Source organism: Haliaeetus albicilla, chromosome 26 (genome assembly GCF_947461875.1).
Source record: "Haliaeetus albicilla chromosome 26, bHalAlb1.1, whole genome shotgun sequence".
Taxonomy (NCBI): domain Eukaryota; kingdom Metazoa; phylum Chordata; class Aves; order Accipitriformes; family Accipitridae; genus Haliaeetus; species Haliaeetus albicilla.
This window is the reverse complement of record NC_091508.1, coordinates 4671418-4681492: the sequence shown is the minus strand read 5'-3', so window position 1 is coordinate 4681492 and position 10075 is coordinate 4671418. Positions and strand designations below refer to the sequence as shown.

General features: G+C 40.1%; 1 pseudogene; it reads right to left on the bottom strand.

Annotated features, from left to right (window-relative positions):
• Positions 1-3677: 3677 nt before the first annotated feature.
• LOC104315950 (uncharacterized) lies at positions 3678-9709 on the bottom strand (annotated as a pseudogene).
• Between the last annotated feature and the right edge of the window lie 366 nt (positions 9710-10075).

Below are 10075 nucleotides of genomic sequence, written 5' to 3'. Positions count from 1 at the left end.
ATGCTATCTTGAAAGAACACTAGTCACTGCTGTAGTTCAGGGGGCCTGGTTTTGCCCTCACTGGTGCAAAAGGATCTCTCTGCTAGCAGAGGTTGAAAGCAGACATGAATGTCACTAGCTGGCAACAAACAGAACAAAAAAGGCAAGTTCTACCCCAAACACTTGTGTGTGTTTCTCCTGCAGTGGATGCCTTAATAGTGCTTTCCAAGTGAACCAACTGTGAGTGACATCTTTACGCTAGCTGTAAAACAGCTTGGAAATACTGGATGAGTTTGTATTTAGCTACACTGAAGTGGTCTCAGAGATCCAATGGAAAATTGGTGTGTACTTCTAATGCCAGATACAATGGGGCATAACCATACTGCCTATGTTAAGTGTTGAAATTACAAGGATGCTGCACCCATAGGTGAGATGGAAGTTCCTCTAGCAGGCAGTTCAGAGCATCCAGTTAGGTCCTGCTGATTGGAAATATCTTCTGAAGGTGCCTTTTTCCCTCTGCCGAATGTACAGGATCTGGCCTCCTAACTCAGACTCTGTTGTTAGGTGCTGCAAAACCCTCACATGCTGGCAGTTAGTGTGGGTCCTGAAGAAAGCTGGCCTGGTTTTCTGTCACTGCATTGCTGGCAGCTTTGCAATCATGGTGAAATGCAGAAATGCTGGAAGTGTGATTGTTGGCAAATAGAGCGGAATAAATCCTCAAGGATCTCACAGCTGAAGATTCGTGGATGCAGAAGAGCATGAAGGGCAGTAGCCCAAGGGAGTAAGCAGGCATCACAGGCTTGGAGGGAATGCCCTTAGCACATAATAGGTTATCTGATTACAAAGCTACTCGGATATTGATTTTTACAGCTTTTTGCTTTATTCTTAATTTGAAATTCTTTTCAGTTCCCTAACAAGAACAGGAGCAGACTAATTTAAAGCAATCTCTCACTTTGGAGAGAAGTTCCTCTATGTGCTAATCTTGGGCTAGTCACGGTTGCCAGGATCTTGCCTTTTATTGCTTAGTTTTCCTTTCTGGTAATTAATATTTGCGATTGCTAGGCATGGGAGGAAAGTTAGGCAGGAAGTTGAGAACAATTGAACAGGTATTCTAAAGTGAATAGAATTAATAAAATTTTGTACTACTAATGCGAAGTGAATAGGGTTGGTAAGCTGGGTTTTGTGTTTCTTTAGGTTCTTCATTCAACAACACTTTGCTGATTCTTTGTACTTGGAGGAGTTAGACACAATCATTTGTTCCAAAAATGTTCTCATGTTTCAGTGATTTCCAGAGGAAGAGGAAAGGTATGAATGAGTCAACTTCACTTTGTCTAGCAGGAGACTCCTTGGTCTGTGGTTTGTACTATATCCAAAATGCAGTTTACTTTCCCATTTTGCTTTCTGTGGGTCTTTCAAGACATGGAGCAGAACTGGATGGTTTACATAGTGACTAATAAAACATTGTCCTTTTAATCTTTTGCTCAAGTCTCCCTGGCTTCTTAGGCATTTGGCAAATTTTACCGAATTTGCAAAACTGCTACTGGAAGGCACTTGATGGCATAGTACTATGATGACTTCAGCAGAATCTCCACAGTATAATTTATTATATGATTGTTCCATTCTTATAGTGCTCTTAGGGCACTTAGGGCAAGAGCTCTTTGCAGTGAACAGCAGGTAACAGATGAAGGTGCCCAGGCATTAGTCATATGGATATTAGATTGCTCCCTATTAGAGATGAAAATGGTCCTCTTAGCGTTCACTGCTTTTGAAGTGAGACAAAGAAGAAACAAATAACTATTTCAGCATAGGCTGCAGAGAATGTTTAGATTTAGAGTGAGTTTTAACTAGACGTCCTGTAGAAGGACAGAGGAGATGTACAGAGGAACTGGAATGGAAGGTATTGACTAATAGCCTCAGTCTTAGAAAAAACTCCTGTCCTTTTACATTCTGTGAGCTGTGCCCTGTCCATCTGACAAGCCCATTTCCTAGAATGCTGCAATTTTATTTCCTGCTACCATTGAATGAAAGATAAGCTGGGAGGACCTGTGAGACATTAGCCAGATACATGTCTATACCACTATTCAACAGCCAATATAAAACTGGGTCACTAACTAGGTGCCTCTGTCAGGCTTATCTGAAGACATGGCCAGGTTTGCAATGTCCCACATGTCCAGAGGCTGCTTGTACGTAAGTTAGACCATTCCTGAATGTGGTTCCACAGCTGAGCATAACAGAAGTAGATTGGATGGGCTACTGATGCTTTCCAAATTTAACTACCAAACATGCCAGTCTAAACTGGGTCTTAAGATAATTCTTCCTTCATAGTAGACAGTTCAGGTTACTAGCAAATCTCCATCATTTGCACACAAGGAAAATACCTGTAAGATGTTACAAATTTAGAAAGATTTGAGAATATTTCTTCTGTCTTTATTTTAAATCAGGCAGTTACATTTTTACATTTTGTGACAGAGGACTGATGCCATCCATAGAGATAAACTGACCCTAGAAACATGCTCAAATTCATCATATCATATTATAGTAGATCTTCTTCAGCTTTGTAGGCAGAAAGAAATACATACCAGTAAGCCTGTCTATTTAGTTATTTAACTTCTATTACATAAGGATCTGAGGCCCTCAGAACTTTCACTCTGTATGGCATTGTGAGGAATTTAGGCATACAAAGTTTTAGGTGCTTTCAAAGAGTCAAACAGGCTAAATAAGGAGTTGAATTTGTATATTGAAGCTTATTATGTTAACCATTTGTCTTTCCTGTTGTGTATCATTTCAGACCTTAATGGTATGGTCCCCACACCAACACTTTTGACATCTCGGAAATGACCCAAAGCACAAGGGTGTCAGTCATTAATTCTTTCCAGAGTTGATCAATGCAGTGATGATCAAAAAAAAAAAAAAAAAGAAAAAAGGAAATAACAATATGCAAGAACAGAACATGGGAAGCTGGGACAGGAAGTGAAGAATGCAATCATGCAAGCCTGTTTAGGAAGCCAGAAATTGATTTCTTCAGCTATTATTATGGGTTTTTTCTAGCTTTATTTTCAGAGAATTTGCAATAGAGAACCAAAATAATCTCAGATATAATGGCAAAAAGCCTGCTATCATGTAGCCACATCAGACCCATCAACAACATTTTCTTATTCTCTCCCTGCCCCCCTCTCTCCCCCACCTTTCAGGACTGTACAAGGACTCACAGGCAGAGTGGAGTTTATATGACTCATGGACATATTCTCTGCCTTTTCACATTCCTTTCCTCCCATGCTACCCAGTACCTAGGCTGGAGTCTTCATGCAATCTTAATACCAAAAAATTAAAACCATTTTTGTATCATATTCAGCAACTCCAACTCACAGAATTAAAATGAAAATCTCAGTCAGATGAATTTTGGGATTTATCCATAATCCCTAATGGATGTTTGCATGTGTCACCATGATAAAAGGATTCAGTAGTTTGATGAAAATATGTGTAATTTATAATAAAGTCAAGCTAGATCTATACTGGTAGCATGGGTGTGGCATTAATAGACAAAAAGCACCAAAGGCAAGGAAATACAAAGTTATTTCTTTATAAAAATAAATAAATAAATAACTTTGGGTGTAAATTCTACACCCATGTGTTCAAGCTGAAGACAGTTCATACTATAATGTAGACAAATATTTTTCAACAAGACCCTTGTTTACTAAAATATGTCAGATGCATTACTTGTCTTTCTGAAGTCCATAAAACAACTCCTATGTTTAAAATAAAGCAGATTCTTTACTACTTTGCTGACTTGCATCTTATCAGAGTGGGCAATAATTAACATTTTATATATGAGTATCTAAGTGAGCTGTTGAAGAAAGTCTAAAAGGAAGCATCATGTTACCATATTTCACAGCCCTTTGTTGACTGTGGCACGGTATCAGCTGCTACCAGGGAGAACCAGTTTCCTGTCTTTGGGTTTGTAGTTGCCTGTCATTTAAAAATAGAGCAATTTGGAAAAAGCAAATATGCAATAGCTTTCCACTAGATTTGGTTACCAATAGCTGAATTGTAATGCTGTGCTATTACAAAAGCGTAGTTATTTTTTCAGGGAAGGTTTGTGCATCCATGTGCCTCATCCTTTCAGTTGCTTTCTGCCTCACACCCCATATGTATTCAGCTTCAGCAACTGGTTACAAATGGATTGTTTCTAAGTGCAGTTCAGCAAAATTCTGTGAATAAGCCCAAGACTTTGTGCTGTTTTGTTTAGGTGGACCTGTTTTTCTTTTTTCAGTTCCAGAATGTGGATTTGTGGCTCTGAAGATAACAGTAGCATATTCCATAGGCCCTGAGGAAAGTGAATTGCTTGGTGGTTCTTGAATGCCGAAGAAAACTTTTGGTGAAGGCTGTGTGTTGACATATATAACATCTTCGGGCTGAGGTTGGTGCCTTATGACAGCATATATTGTACAATCATTCGGTTCCCCTTCTGGCATTCTACTTGCTTTGTTTCTTCCATCCTTCTGAGAAACCACGAAGAATGAGAAGTTTAAAAGAATTCAGAGGTTTTTGCTTCTGCGTATTAGTCTTAGTTCATCTACAACCACAAATATTTTCTCCTTTTATCATGAAACTGGGGAAGAGTGGAGGGGATGCATGGGAAAAGGATATGTGCTCAGAGAAGTTTAGAAAACCTCTCTTGCACAACACTCCACTTCCTAAGATTTAAGGGACTGGGTAGAAGGGTGCAGCAATAGTTACCACACTAAATATTTAGGGTGATTACAACTAGCAAAATTTTCCTTTAATGAGAAACTTTGCTAGTGTTACTGAAGATTCAAGGCCAGCTAATTATCAAAATTATATATTTGTTATTACATTTCTTCTTCTGAGTACTATAAACAAAAATATGCAGAAGGGCTATGACTTAACTCAAATAACCAAGTTAGGTTGTGTCTGCTTTGCAACAAGATGTCAGACAATCAACAAATACAGACAGCTAGCTTTAGTCAGCTAGCTTGAGTGGATGCTACGCATCCATTGTAAGATGTGTGGTACTGCATGCTTTATAATCCCCATGAATGGTGAACACAGAGCCAGTGCCTCTGCATGACAGAGATCAAAGCACCAGGAATGTGGGATTTCTGATAATGTCTTACCTGCAGTGCTGCTTGTCTGAAAGAAGGATGTCTGCCAAAGTCCATCTGTTTTCCTGCCATGAAGGACAGAATCTCCTTTGAGTGTAAAACTACACCTTACCTTTTCATTTTAAAAATTATTACCCCCACTATCCCTTCCCTGCGATTTAACTCACATCTTGCATTTCCCTCTCAGCTCAGTCTCAATGCCTCCCTGGACAATCATTGCTATGAACCTTCCTTACGTTCAGGGTGGTGGGACAACAAGCTGTAGGGGCAGGAAAACTAGACAAGAGGATTAGGGAGCTTTACCTGCACTTTTCCTTCTGATGTAAGTGGTGAGGAGGAGTAAAACAGTAGCAATCAGAGCAGTTGTAGGCAGGAAGGAACTCAGCACCATGAGAGCATAGAGAGTCCTGCAGGGAAAAGCATGGTATCTCCATTACTATTTACAGCACCAGAGGTGACTAGGTTAATTTGGGAGTGGATTTTGTGTGTTTGAAAATGGATTATCGTTCCAGAATAAAAATTCAGCCTGCAAATATTACCCCTGCTGTCTCAAAACAAGCGTGGTTCTGTGGGGTCAGTACTGATCTACAGCCACAGAGGATCCATCCCAGCTGTATTTTCTTTGGCACTTGGCAAGCCTGGGGAATACTCAGGAGCTTGAATTCTCTTCCTGCAGTCATTTGCAGTGCTACCAGAGTTCAAAGGCATCCCTCATCAGGATGCAGTAGCCCCTCTCATGGTCTGTCTTTGATCAGGATCATTAATAGGGTCACCTTTGGTCAGGCCTGGTAATAACTCTCCTGACATGCTATGTTATTTAGCTGGGATTGGTCTTAGGCTGGCCTGCTTGTACAAAAGACAGAGTCATTGTAGCATTGCATGGCCCATGTAGTTGTCCCTTTTTTAACCAGGTAGAACGTAAGAACACAGTTAAACCAAGCATCTTCAGTAGAAGCCTCACCCAGTGCTCCTGAAACTGATAGGAACCTTCTACAGCTTTTCATGGGACTTGGGGAGGTTGGACAAAACTCTATAGGGGAGAAGGGGGAAGCCTCCTTGTGTGTGTATGTGTATGCGTGCACATGCTTCAGTTGTTTGTCATACCACTGTTCAAATCCTGCAGTGTATCCAGAATGGTCTAGAATTTGGGAGTCTTTGGTTTTTACCTGTGATCCTTACTGCTGTCATCTGTGGAGTTGGCAACATCCCCCTCCTTAGTGGGAAATGAAATGGTGTCCAAATCTGCATCCCAATTCCAATTTTCCCCTTGGAAAAAAAAAACAAGAGCAGGTGATTTTCCCACGTCAGTCCGTCCCTGGTGACTTTTTCTTGTGCTAAAAAATCCTGCTTTGCAGGTTTGTAGAATGGTCCAGAGTTACTGCTTGCTTGTTCGCTATGAAATTGTGAAGTTACACAATAAAATTAATCCTGTGCTCTCTACCAGTAAAAGAAGGTTAGTTAATGCAGCTGAATCACAGGAATGGGATCAATCAGTTCCTCAGGTAAGGGTTTTGTTTGGGTTGTTGGATAGTACCTGTTATCAGTGTATCTAAATGAAAATATCAAGTGTAAGCCCAGCCAGAGAACTAGTAGTAAGTAGCTAGGAGGGCAAGAACAGACATACTGTGATCGCAGCTTTCTTCCCTTTGGGTTGTGGTCCTCTGGTGTTTTTTTCATTCTTGCAAAATCCTTGATACTTGATTGCATGATGCCTTGGAAAACCTACCTATTCAATGATTATATCATGTGCAGAGGGACAAATGAGATTTGGTTTCTGCTTTCCTTACAAGTTTGGGTCCTGTGACAGATCAAACAGAAAGGACAGTTCCTGCAGGAGGCAAGTTTTGTAGAAGGTATAGGTCAGCCATGCAAATTCATACTGTTTTAGAGAACGATATGAAAACTGAATTGCTTATTTAAATGCTGTTAGAAAGGAAGCATCTTAGAAAAGCAATGTGCCATGTGATTCCCGTACACATTTTTCAGTCATGTCAGAAAAATCAAAGAATACCTTCCACTAAGCAGCTTCTGTTTTTCTGCTTTCCATGCTGGCTAAAAGCAGAAAAGGAAGTAAAATATTAAAACAAATACAGAAGTTTACTAATGAGCAGTGGCAAAGAGATGAACTCAGGTAGAAATTCAGGCAAAGATTCAGATTGCTTGGAGTCTGTTTCATCTGCTGGTATAAATGTAAAATTGCATTAGTCAATGAAGCCAAGCCAGACTCCCCCCACCAGTTGGCTGCAATTTGTTTATACCATTAGTATGTACCAAAAATCTGTTTAAAAAGAAGAAATTCAGGAATTATTTGTGTCTCAGGAAATTTCCAGGCTCAGAAGAGAGTTCTTTAACATTGACCTGTAATCTTTCTTGTCAAGTGGTAAGAAATTGCTGACTTATAGAAGATCATTAATTCTTTGATTAACTCACCCAAAACTTCCAGCATGAGCCTATTTCAGTAGTTTGTTTCTCCCCTGGAAATGGCTCTCAAGATGATATTCTCCTGAGTCATTAAGTTGGAGCTTTTTCAGCCACACTGTAATCATTTTCCATGAGAAGTCATTCATCATTTCAGTCCTTCCTACTTTAACAACACTTTGATCAGAGTTACCTCTGATAATAGGTTGACATCTAATTCAGGACACCATTTTGCACCAAATAAAATGTTGAAGTTTCCTGATGTTGGCTATCACAGAATAGGAGCAATGGAGGGACAGGGAGTTCCCTTTTTTTGCAAACAGCCTTACAAGTGCTAAAGAAAATAGGATGCTGATTCATTAGAGGGAGAAGACAGGAAAAATCAGTCCCCATTGTGGCGTACATCTCACCCAACAAAGGAGCAGAGCTAATATCAGCACAAAGAGAACTTGCAGAAGACAAGGAAATAACCAGCCCCAGTCTGAGGAGAGTGATCACTGGAGATGAAGTTGGGGTGGCAAATGGGAAATTTGGATTACTGCTCCCCTTCCTGAACATGAGCTGTATCGGGTTCCAGGACTGTTATTGCTGTCAAATTCCCCAGGTGCAGGGACATGGAGCCACCTCAGCATATTTCTTATGCCTCATACATATGTTCAAGTTTAAGATGTTGTTGCTCCATCTCATGAGTCTTCTACATGCATTATCAAAGCTTTTCTGTGTGAAAGGTTTCTGTGGCTGTAAAACACTTTTAACAGAATGGAAAATTTTGTGCAAAAGCAAGTATTGTTTTTTAGTTTCCATCAACTTACTTGAAATATTTCTGTCACAAGCCCATTTGGTTTTGATTAATACAATCCTACAAAATTGTATTCATTGTTTTTGATGGTAATCCATAAAATATTGATTATTTTCTTTTTTTTTTTCCTTTGAAACTTTTTTATTTCATATGGCAAAAATAATTTCCTGGCCACTTCTGCCTGTAGATACATACAGGTACATATTGTGGTTCTATGTTGAACGATATTATATAGTTTTAGCCTGTCCTTGATAACATCTAGTGGGATCTCTATGTCTAGATACACCATCTTTTGCTGTGAAACAAAAACGGAAATGACACATCATTCTTGATTTATTTTGGCTGTCTCCCACCTGGCACACTGTTGACCTCATAGCTCACCTTCAAGTGAAACCACCATCTGTATTCTTTGCAGCAGAATATTCTCCAGATCCCCCCCCACCCTCCACCGATATGTGCCAGAATTCCCTCTTCGAAGTGCTGTCATAACCAAAGTCTATCAGGTCAACTGAATGATGCAGTGCACAGTTAAGGTTAATCCTTTCTTTTAAAGGGGAACTCACAGCTCCTTGCACCAAAATTTCTTTTCACGTGAATTCTTGTGCATGTCATATGAGCAGTTAGGACTTTCCCTCTGTATGCAGAAACACTTGTGTGTTTTCTCCTGCTATGCATGATTCTTCCAAAGAAAGAAAAAAATGATGCTACAACTAGTCACACCTTAGTATGCCATTTTTTCTTACATTATATCACTGGGACTCTCATGCTGGGCCTCTGAGAAGAGTAATTCAACTCTGCAGGTTTGCCTAAATAAACATCCATGCTTAGCCTTAGTGCCACTACCCTTTTTCCATTTTTATTCCTATTGTTCCTCTCTGTGGACTCAGTATTTATTTGCAGTAAGAAAGCAAACAGCAGCTAGCCTGTCTATGACAATACCTGATCCATGATGTGTCGAGAGAGCAATAAACCTAGATTTTCCTCCCCATATGCTAGGTGATTTCAGTCAGAACTTTGCAATAATGGGAGAGAAGTCTCAGAAGGGCAAAGGTTGCCGGACGTCCCACCATGAAGTTCAGTTTCTGGACAAAATACAGAACTACTGTAAGCAAAAATGAGAACCCAAAAGCTTGTATAATTAAAATAAGGACATTTCGGGCTGAACATTTCCTCCCCTCATTGACTTCTGGGAATCTCATTTTGTGCCTGACTATAGATGGCCTGAATAAAAAGTGCTCAAGCCAGTAACAGCGTGCAATGCATGCAACAGCACAGAGAGCATCCTGTTCCTAGGGGAAATGAAGAGTCTCTAAGCCTTACCTGGTAGTGCCAGCAAGAGCAGCAGGGCTGGAAAACCCCCCATCCTGAAGTCGAAAGTGTTTTAGGGCATAGCGGAAAAAAATGTATCCCAGAGCTGCTTTATCACTGAGAAATTCTCTGTTGCAGAGGAAGCTAACTTGCTCTGTCACTTGCAGTCGTCCGCTGCCTAGAGCAATTATACCAGTCTGGAATTGCTGAGAATGTCTTTTAACCACAATCTTAATATTGCTTCTTGGGTGGGAAAGCTGGACAATGTTTACTGGCTGCTGCTTCGCTTTAAATATATTGTTGTCTAGATAGTCGTATTTAGCAATCAGGCTGTGCAGCTGGAAAAGAAATAGGCATTTTTGGTCTCTAGAGCTACCTTAATATATTACAGAGCAGCTTTCAGTTGGATGTGTTCATCCTTACTGCTGCTTTGCACTTACATGCAAGG